Raw genomic sequence first — 10,222 nt, 5'->3', positions numbered from 1 at the left:
ATATTTTTCGGCTGAATTGTCAGGTTATGTTTCTGGCTTACCAAATACATCAAAATAATCATAATGTTTTGGTGAGAAGGTGCTGGGGCAGCCAGAAAAGGTTCAAATGCCAAGGACTGGTGGCGACGCCGCCTTGGAGTGCTGTAATCACTCATGCCCGCCGTGACGTCACCGATTTTTGCGGCGTGTAATCGGGCGTTGCCAAATTTTATATCGCTAAAAGCGGACTGCATTGCCATTCTCACAAAGCCAAACATTAAACTTACCAAGATTCCAGAAATATTACTGCGCCACAACTACCCAAATAGGAAAAATATACAATGAATCCGTGACGTCACGGTGACAGATCCGTGCCTAGTCTTTGACACCAAATTCAAGAAATGCAGCCTTGATTTTCATTTGCTAATTGTGATTATCAGCCTATTAACCGTGAAGTTAAGAGTACCTCAGTTTTCAAAGAATACGTTGTCAATATAAAATGAGTGTGTGTTTTTGTTTAGTCTCCATCTGAGGGCTCAAGCATTTCCCGTTTTGAGTTTCACACAAATTCAGAATATGGTAAGCGTTTAGGTTTAAAAGTCATGCCTCTATATATGTACCCATGTGCTACTCCGGGGGCGGCAGCATATGGTATCCACATGTACACCAATAGACATGCACAGGGAACACAGGAAATGAATTCTGAATATATCAATGCAGCCAGGATGCGGAATATTAGAAAAAATATTTTAAAAATCTCGGTTCGAATAGAGAATTGTGTGGCTTAAGAATCCTGAGGTTATTAGTTCGAACCTACGTAAACTCAAGAACGCACTGGCTCTAAAGCGTGCTTTGTCGTCATGATGAAGTATGTACTGAAAAGACAGCTCTAAATAAGCGGCGAGCTTAGTGGTACTGGCGAAGGCGAAATCCAGCTACGATCGAATGCAGGTTTTCAGGGTTCTTTGTCTAATAGAAGTCGGAAATCACAAAAATTAATATTGCATGTATATGTGTTAAAAATCTTATAATGTCGAATTTATGCCATAATTTCACTACAGGATCAAGAATAAAGGCGAAAGTGAGACGAACGCCTTTGCGAACGAATTTATTATTTGATTTTATTAGAAAGGCTTGGCTATAGGAAGTCTGATTTCTCCAAGCCAGTGTTGATGCGATACAAATTTAAGGCGATATTTTATGTATCCCTCCAATCAAAATATCAGGTGAGGGAACATCGGTTCCACGGTAATTGTCAATCGAACAATACGCAAACAACTATTGGTTCTCTTCTTAGCTTCTGATACGTGAATCGTTAGCACTTCTGGGAGAGCAAGTTTGTCGACCACGTGCTCTAAACACTGACTTTCTAAAGTGTTTTTCTACCGGAGCTGCCTGTCGTCCGTCCATGCCTTTTTCGCAACGTCCAGCCGAATACATGGTTAAATCAGGTGAAAAGCTTGCATGGCGAACAACTTTGTTGTTGTCAGCAGTATGATATACCAAAAGAACAAATATTTTTTTTCGAACGTCAGACCCAGTGTCGCATGTTCGTAATTCAATGCACCCTGCTGAGGATTTTAATTGAAACCTATGGTACCTAACTGTTTCGTGAGAGTCTCCCTGGCGACTGCAGTTCTGCACGTCGTGGATGACAGAACGACAGGTTTAATGGGCATGCGCGTCCGATTCCGAAAATGGAGCGGCAGAATGCAGACAATCAAATTACGCAAATGAATACAGCAATGCGTTGGACTAAAAAGTCTGCAAACACGGCGCGAATTGCAGCTGTCCGGGAAGAGTACAAAGCATGATTCGAAAACAGGAAGCCATCAAAAAGATGGACACGACGAATAATGGGCAAACACGTTAAGTTCGGTCGCCGGACTATAACTATACTCTCTGTGATTGATGACGCGGGAAAGCGCGCGCTAATTGGCCGTGGTAGTGATGAGCGATTGTCTCGATTGGCAGAGCGAAGTGGCAGTTCTCGGCCTTCAAACGGGTACGAGCCATTTCCTCACACGTCTATGCTCCAGCAGCCCGTTCGCGTAAGATAAGAGGGGCACATTAGCCTTCTTGTTTCAGGCCTCCCACGCATGTACACGAAAGAAACGCACCTTGGGGCCGAAATTAACGTACCGTGTCTGAGCTTTGTTTATCAAATTCAAACAAACATGACCAGTCTTGTCACTAGAAGCTTTCCAGATTGAGTAATTATCTATATGCCTACTCGAGTATAAGCATGAAACTTTCCCAGCGTATTGCACATTCGTAGCCTCCTACAGAGACCGGGAAGAACAGCACTTTTCTGTCCAATAAGTTATACCTAATATGGCATAGTGAGCTCTCTCAAACGCGGCCATTCCTGGCCCTTATGGCCAAATGTACTGCTGAGCTACACCTCTCTCTCTCTCTGAACACCATGTGCGAGACTAACTCCATAGTTTACCTATGCTTGCGTCATAATTGGAGCGACAACGATGGCATCTGTGCACGGTACACATGCACGAACGGGCATTGACCCCTTTTCTCTGCACAACAATTCAGCTGCGCGTGGATATGGTACGGTTGCAAAGGTATGAGCGATAATGCTACAGCACATTTCTCGTTGCACCGTGGTTTCAGTAAGCGACAACCTTCCAACGTCTTTACTGACGTTTGACGCCAAAAAAGAAGATCACATGTCTTCTGTATTGCCTGATGCATCGATTACGCTATTACACCTGGGTTACTAGTTAAATTTCCCGAACCCTCAAGTGGCGGTTAAAGGAAATAATCACAAACACAAGTGAATTAGGATATACAGAGCACTGACACCAATGAAGCGTTCACGGAAGTTACCTAACTAGTGGCTGGGTTTGAAATAATTATGCATACCTCCCGATAACTGCTGTATGCAAAATAAGTTGTTTCTTTTAGCTAGCTAATGCGCTGCTTTCCGCATAGTCATTAACTGCTGCTCTTCACTGCTGGGAAGCAATGACTCTAATAGCTCTATTCAGCGTTTGCATGTAGTACGTTGGTTCATATTCTCAACTCTTTTACAAGTGAGAGTACAAACATTCTTTTTTACGCAAGATGTTATCTATAGAACTTCCCTGTACTGAAGTATGACATCATGCTATCTTATCACAGGTTTTCAACGAGGCAAATTGTTTTCTAATTTTCCAATTAAAGAGTAGGTGCTCGCCTCCGTAAACGTGAGGTTCTTTTTTTTGCGATAATGGAATATTTTGTGTCAGCGAGCACCTTCTAAGGAACTTACACAACGAAATCACCGGCAACAAGTTTTTATTAATTTTCTCATTAAAAATTAGGTGATCGCCTCCGAAATCGACGTGTTCTTGTCTTTGGAATCATGGAATATTTTGTTTTAGATAGCACCTTCTATGGAACCTATACAATGAACTCAAGGTCAAGAGCACATGAACATGCGTGCACGCTGAACGAAATGGAGAGGGTTTTAGGGATGTTAAAAGGGAAGTGCTGTATTCAGGAGGCCTAATGGCTTCCGGAGAGCTCAAGTCTTTTCAGCACATTTTAGTAGCCTGTTAGCCACCATCCGGGTACATAACGCTTTCAGATCTTTTCTTCCATTAAGGCTTCGAGGGCCTATCACGAGCAGCATGCTAGGGGTTCATGGAATGCCCGCAAGAGGGGCTGGTGATACTCTTTGTTAGATATATATGTGTATGTGAAATATGCGGTAATGACCATCGTTTTCAGTAACTGTACTGCCAATGGAGCCAAATATTTCATCTTTCTTACGCAAAGGCTACGTTATTCAGCCACCAAAGATGCCCTGCGTGACAGCAGATTATAATTTTAATAGGTGCTTGAAATTTTGTGCGGAACAAGCTGTGCAAGCATAGTTGTGATACATCCGGTCAATAGCTTGAGCCTTTTCAGCAAAAACAGAAGAAAAAAGAAAAAATATTTCGTGGTGACTCTTGCATGCACGTAACGCATACCTATTCTGCGTTGCCCTAAGAATTGTGGCGTTTCGTTGTCTCCGAGATCCGCCAACGTACAGCATTAGCAGAATCTACACTTCAATTGCAGCTGCAGTTTCTGAGGCTGAACGGTGACATACAAAGAGAGATATCGTCAGCTTTACGCAGCTGAAAAAAAAGGGTAAAAGAATCAAGTAAAACAAATAACCGCTGTTTTGCTTGGACGAAGCATTCAAAGCGATAGCAAGATTATGCGTTGTACTTGAGATCCTCACGCTGTGTTCGAATATTAGCTGAGGGCGAGGTAGCTCGACACAGCAGGTCGGGCAACTGCAGTTGCGCAGAACGTATGGGGTCGTACAGCGTTGAGACCAGGCGTGTCACAACGCTGGGGCGATGATGAACGCCGGCAGTGGTGTTTCACGCGTTGCGCCTCGGTGGTGCATGAGACGAGACCGATGGAAAACCGTTGGCACTTGTCAGTGTCAAAGGAAACAAGTAGATATCTTTAGCTTCAGATTTGGCTCTACAGTGGCAACACTGTAAAGTTGGCAGAACGGAGCGTGAGGGTACGGTTCATGGCGGAAGGATTACACTACAGTCGCGCACAACTTTCTGTGGATACGCAGAAAAAACTCCTCATGCACATTGTGCACAAGCGAGAACGCTTCTCAAAGGAGTCGCGCGTTTTAATCCATGTTAGTTTAGACTCGGGAAGAGGAACCATTAGCAATTATTAGCAACAGTAAAATAACACAGCACACGCCACTGACTGTAAAGGTTCACTTATTTTGTGGCTCATCCGCTGCGCGTTTGAGCAAATGCGAAATCTTCGCGCGTGATCTCTTCCTCGATTCAGCGTCTGTTCCAAGAAACCAGAAGTGCTGTCGAACACTGCCGGAATACTTGGCGCGGTAACACATGCGCAGCAGGCACGTGCCCGTAGCTTTCACTTCAGAGCCGCGAAAAGTTTTCCCCGACTACAGGCGGGTGCGCCACGTGACCCTCTTGAAGCCAAGTCATAAAAAAACATATAGAGGAGCATTAGGCCTTAGTCACGTGATAGGCAAGCGGTAGACTCTAGTCTGCTTGCTTTGGTTGCATCTGCGGCGGGCATTTTAGAGCAGAATCTTACGTCTCAACACGACCAAGGGCCTTAATTAAACGATTACCACGAGGCAATCCCACCCATTTTTCCGTGCCTATCTCGAAGTCAATGCAGCGTTGACAGCCCTGTTCAAGAGTCCACAAAAGGCCCCTCGACCTGTTCCTGACAGCCTGAACAAATGATGAAATCAGCGAACGTCCAATTCTACCGAAGACCGACGCGGTCTTTGGATACTATACGGTCACATATTCCATACCATCGAAAGTGGAGGGAGGCGGAACGAGTCCGTATCATGGGTGGGATATTGCGACGGATTCGACTATTGTGATTGGCCGCGACACAGTCATGAGATTCCCTAATCGAGCCGCCTAGGGAAGACAATGCTATTGAAAGCGGATACCTTTCGTGCAGTGGCGCTAACGTGCCCCGATGTGAATTCATACTTTTATTATGCTCCTGCAAGGAGTGGGCTTCCGTAACTGCTGGCATTGTCACTAATGTAGCCAAAAAAAAAGACAGGTATTTAATCCATGCCTACTACAGGGCGTATTCATTGTTGGGCTTGGTGGATTCTTGGCCTTAAGGCCACCTCGAGCCGCAACAAGGCGCACGTGGCTGGCATGACGAAAGCATGCTGAGGTTATTGAAGGTTCAGGCGTGGGACGCAGTCGAGTGTTTGTTATGTCAGTCAGGTAAAGCACCGAATCGGCACGCTGTATATAGGTGTGCGTGGCGGCTCAAAGCATAAGACAGCGGCACCAAAATAGCAAGCAAATTCACACCGCAGCTTAAGGTGACCCCGGGTGATTTGACCAAGGAGGAGACCACGCTCGGGCATTCTGGATGGGTTTAGAGGCGATAGCGCTGGCAACCCAACTAAACGGTGGTGTGTTGCGCAAGTGAACGACGCTTTTACCAATTCCGTCGTGATGCGTCAGGCGCCTTAGACTTCATCTATGTTCCAAGGCAACGGATTTGAAGCGAAGAACGACTCGCGCAGTAGCATAAAACCAATCGTTACTTTCCGCGGGCTTCCATGGCTCTGACCACAGGCGCCACTGAAGGTTACCACGTACCAAAAATCTCGAATGGTCCAACAACCATGCGGGCCGAATCCTACACAAGAGGCAACGGGCGCGCACGAGGTCCCGGAGAGCGGGAGGGGCAGCGTAAGAGAAGGTTGCCCTGCCGAGGGTAGTGAAATCACGTGACACTCCCTCTTAGTCCATGGTGCGGGTGAGGGCTCCGTCGTCTTTTGCGGCCAAGCGCAGTGCATGTCACTCGCGTCTCTCAAGACCTTCTAACCTGAAACATCGCGTCCCGCGCATGCGCCGTCGGTAGCATGACCGTATGGTGGCGGAGCCGCGGCGCCAAAGGGCTTCCAGCCACGATATGAATGCTATCGCAATAATATATCATGGACATAAATCAAGCTGAAGTAGAAGCAAGTAGGATTCATAAAAGCAGACTGCAGGCAAGGGTTTGTGTTGGGGATGCAAGCACCTAAATGCATGATCGGAACAGTGCAACGGGATTATCAAATGCTTGAGTGCGCCGCATTTAGGCACCCGTTCCGGCGGCGAGCGTCAGCTTTGTCCCTCGTATTCGAGCGGACGAGAACAGAGAAAATGAAATCGAACGATGAGCGCAGCAGGAGATGAAAGCAGAGGGAACGAAAAGGAAAGCGGAGGACGAGGCTGCAGAGAAAGCATGTTTTGGAAAGCGGAGAATGAGAGATGCCGAAAGGCTGAGCAAGAAAGAAGTGTGAAGCACGAGACTCCGAGACGGCGCCATAGTATTGTGATCTGATTGTATGCGCGACGCGAATTTTTTCTGAAAACCACGCGGGGCACCTGCGATTTATCTGGAACGATGGACTATCCATGCATAAATGGTGACGCGCTTGACCCGCAGATCAGATTTTTGATGAGAGCGGACTCTGCTCGCAGCTATCGTTGGGGATGAGTGTTACTTCTTTTGGAACTCGTCGCTCCGTTTGCCCTGTGCAGCACGAGGCAGATTGTCCGCACCAGGAAACATGTCGCGAAATGAAAACACGTATAGAGTTGTGCCGAAACTTTACATAACCAAGTATCACAATCATCTGTGAATATTTTTGATCTTGTAATGCTGGAATTTTCTGATTTATTGAGATATGCAATTCTTTGCGATGGAATTATTAAAATAGATTACTTGGTCTGCCGAGCTCCATCTCTTCCTGTTATTGTCGACAAGATGATCGGATACACCCGTTTTCTCTGCACTCCCCGCCGCTGTCTTCTTGTCTCTTAACGTTACGCCTGATATCGCTGGATCACTCGGAGACGCCTTCGGCGTAGAGTGGACATGACTATACTGATAACACTTTCACTTCTTAGACTCTTCTGTTGATATACGTGATTGTATATCGGAAAAACGATAAGCTTTAGTACGAAGCTCTGCTTTACATTGTAGGTGGTATTTTTCCCTAGCAATATGTAGAGCTTTAGTGTTCTAATCACTTTATCATTGTAACTCATTTATCACTCGAATACACTCTTACAATGTACTTTGTAGCCCCTGTGAGAAGGACCCTACACGTCTGATCCAACATCGCGTTGTAAAAATATATTCATGTTGATTAAGTGGTGTTAACGCGTTGTCTTAGAATAGGGAATTACTTTAACACAAAGAACAAATGTTCGACACACTTTGCGTATAAATGTTCTGTGCATTGCTTCTGAAGAGGTCACGAAAGAAAAGATGGTCGATATTATTTCTACGACCGAGCTAGCACGATTTTCGAGCGTCCATGCAACACGCAACCAAAAATATGATGACATGCAGTTTTATCCCATTATTTTCTTTGAGCTTCACTTTCTCTAGCACGCGTAACGACATCGGCTTATAAAGGCTACGTTTTGGATACATCTAATTTAACCATAGCTCCGGACTAGAGAGAGAGAAAGAACCAAAAGGAACGAAAGACATTGAATTTAGCCAGTGTATGACCGGCTGGCTGCCCTGTGCTGGCAAAGAGGTAAACGGAAAAAGGTGAAAGAAGAGAAAAACAAAAGGACAAAAACCAAGTTTGGATAAAGTGCCTGTCAGAACCACCTAGACAACAGCATCGATTCATGCTAATGAATTCACGCTTCACGCTGTACTCCGACGACGGCTGCGAATGGCGCGTCTGCGAGGGTGCTTTCTTGACAGCGATGTGCAATGAGGGAGTGAGTGCGCCGAGGTGCTGATAGCTTAGTGTGCGCTGTGTCCTCGCCGCTTAGTTCGCGTAGAAACGAGAGTCACCACGGAGCTGAATTCGCCCGCTTCTGCTGCTACCGCGCTTCTTCACGCAGGCGTTTTTATGGTGAGTTGGCGCAGTCATCGAGTGAGATGTGTTCATGTTTGCTCGTGGGCGCCTGACACTATGCGTGTTAATTCAGTTCGTAAGCGAAGGTTTAGAAATTCGTACGGCCGATAAAAGTACTATCCTTACTTCCTATAGCTGTCTAATTATTTGCTATTGCAATGGACGCTTCGCCCTTCGGGCGACACTGCGGCTATTTTTTTAGTTGTATGGTTTAGTTTGATATGTAGTAGAAGGCCTAAATTACGATATTTTGACGAACGTGGTCAGAAACTCGTGGCCAGATACCTATGTTTCGTGAACCCGATGTCGCTAAAGAAGTTCTTGTTTTCAAAATTGAGTAAACGTGATATCCAATCAACGAATGAAGGAACCCTTACCCAGTTTTATTTTTTTTTTGTTTTGCCGATGAACGGAGCATCTAAGTGTAGAACTTACGACTATCTGTGCGAGGCTTCGTAATACAGGAACGGGACCTGTGGGTATGAGATGATGTACATATTTCTTACTAGCAGCACATAGTTCAAGCTGCCAGACTGCGGCTACTCAGTAGAGATCTACATGCTTATTCCGCCCCAAGGACTGAAATCCGGCAGGTGTTTCGTGAGCTGCATCCACGCTCACTAACCAGTGCGGGGGAGGCAGCCATTGAAAGTGCTATAAAACACTTACAAGGGCAGCTAACCGCAGTGCAGGTTGTCATGGCTTGCAAATTCTGCGCTGCCCACAGCCGAGTAAAAAGAAGTGACACGGATAACCCAGGTATGCCTAGTATTTATAAGAATGTAAGTAAAATTAAATGTCATGGGGTTTCCTTCACTTGCGGGTGGATATAGTCGGAGATACAAAGTGATGCATAAGTAGGAATACCTGGTATACTGGCTTCCTAGAGGTAAATTCTCGCTCGCGCACGCTCAAATTCCTACAGAGCTTGAATTTTGTAATGGCTTATGGTTCTTAACACGCTAGTGGGAATCGCTTGGTGTTTCATCCAGAATAGGTTCGATGCGCGCATTGTGTGCAGCTGCGCCTTGAAAAAAACATATTTCGTCCGAAGACGACGGCGGCGCCAGCTGTCGTGGCTACGGCAGACACGCCGTGTTCACTGGCGCCCGGAGAGATGGCGTGACCGTGTTGCGACGCTCTCTCTCTCTCTCTTTCTCTCTCTCTCTCTCTCTTTCTCTCTCTCTCTCTCTCTCTCTCTCTATATATATATATATATATATATATATATATATATATATATATCTGTAAATTCGAAGAAAGAAAGATGTTCGAACTAATTTCTCCGACGCAGGTAGGCAGGTAGGATGGTTTTTGAGCGTCGATGCAGCACGCAACAGACAAATGCGATGACATCGTTTCACAATTTTTTCTTTTAGCTCCCCTTTCCCTCGGACAAATAACCACAATGATTATTCTACGCTACGCTTCCGATAAATTTTTTCTTTTTTTACTGAGAGGTTTGGACAGAGCGCCTGTCACAGCCACCGGGACAAACGCGTCGATTCACGCTAATAAATCCAGAGTCGAGAAAAATAAGGGACGCGACGAATTGACGGTAATAAGTAGAGCCCGTCGAAAGCTTTTTCCCAATCAATTTACAAGCAGAGTGGCAAATTGTATGGCACTGTGACCCGCGGCGGAGGTGACGCAGGTGTTAAGCCCTCTCGGTAGGTGCGCCGATCCATAAGATACTGCAAAGCTGGTCCGGTCCGCGGCGTAGGTGCAGATCACCATTAGCACCCGTTAATGGTGAACTGCACGCATAGTCACTGGTGATCCTTGTTCACAGACTGGTACGGTACCGAGTGTTTCTCTACGCAAGGA

Source organism: Dermacentor albipictus, unplaced genomic scaffold, assembly GCF_038994185.2.
Source record: "Dermacentor albipictus isolate Rhodes 1998 colony unplaced genomic scaffold, USDA_Dalb.pri_finalv2 scaffold_29, whole genome shotgun sequence".
Taxonomy (NCBI): Eukaryota; Metazoa; Arthropoda; class Arachnida; order Ixodida; family Ixodidae; genus Dermacentor; species Dermacentor albipictus.
This window is presented reverse-complemented; position numbering follows the sequence as displayed.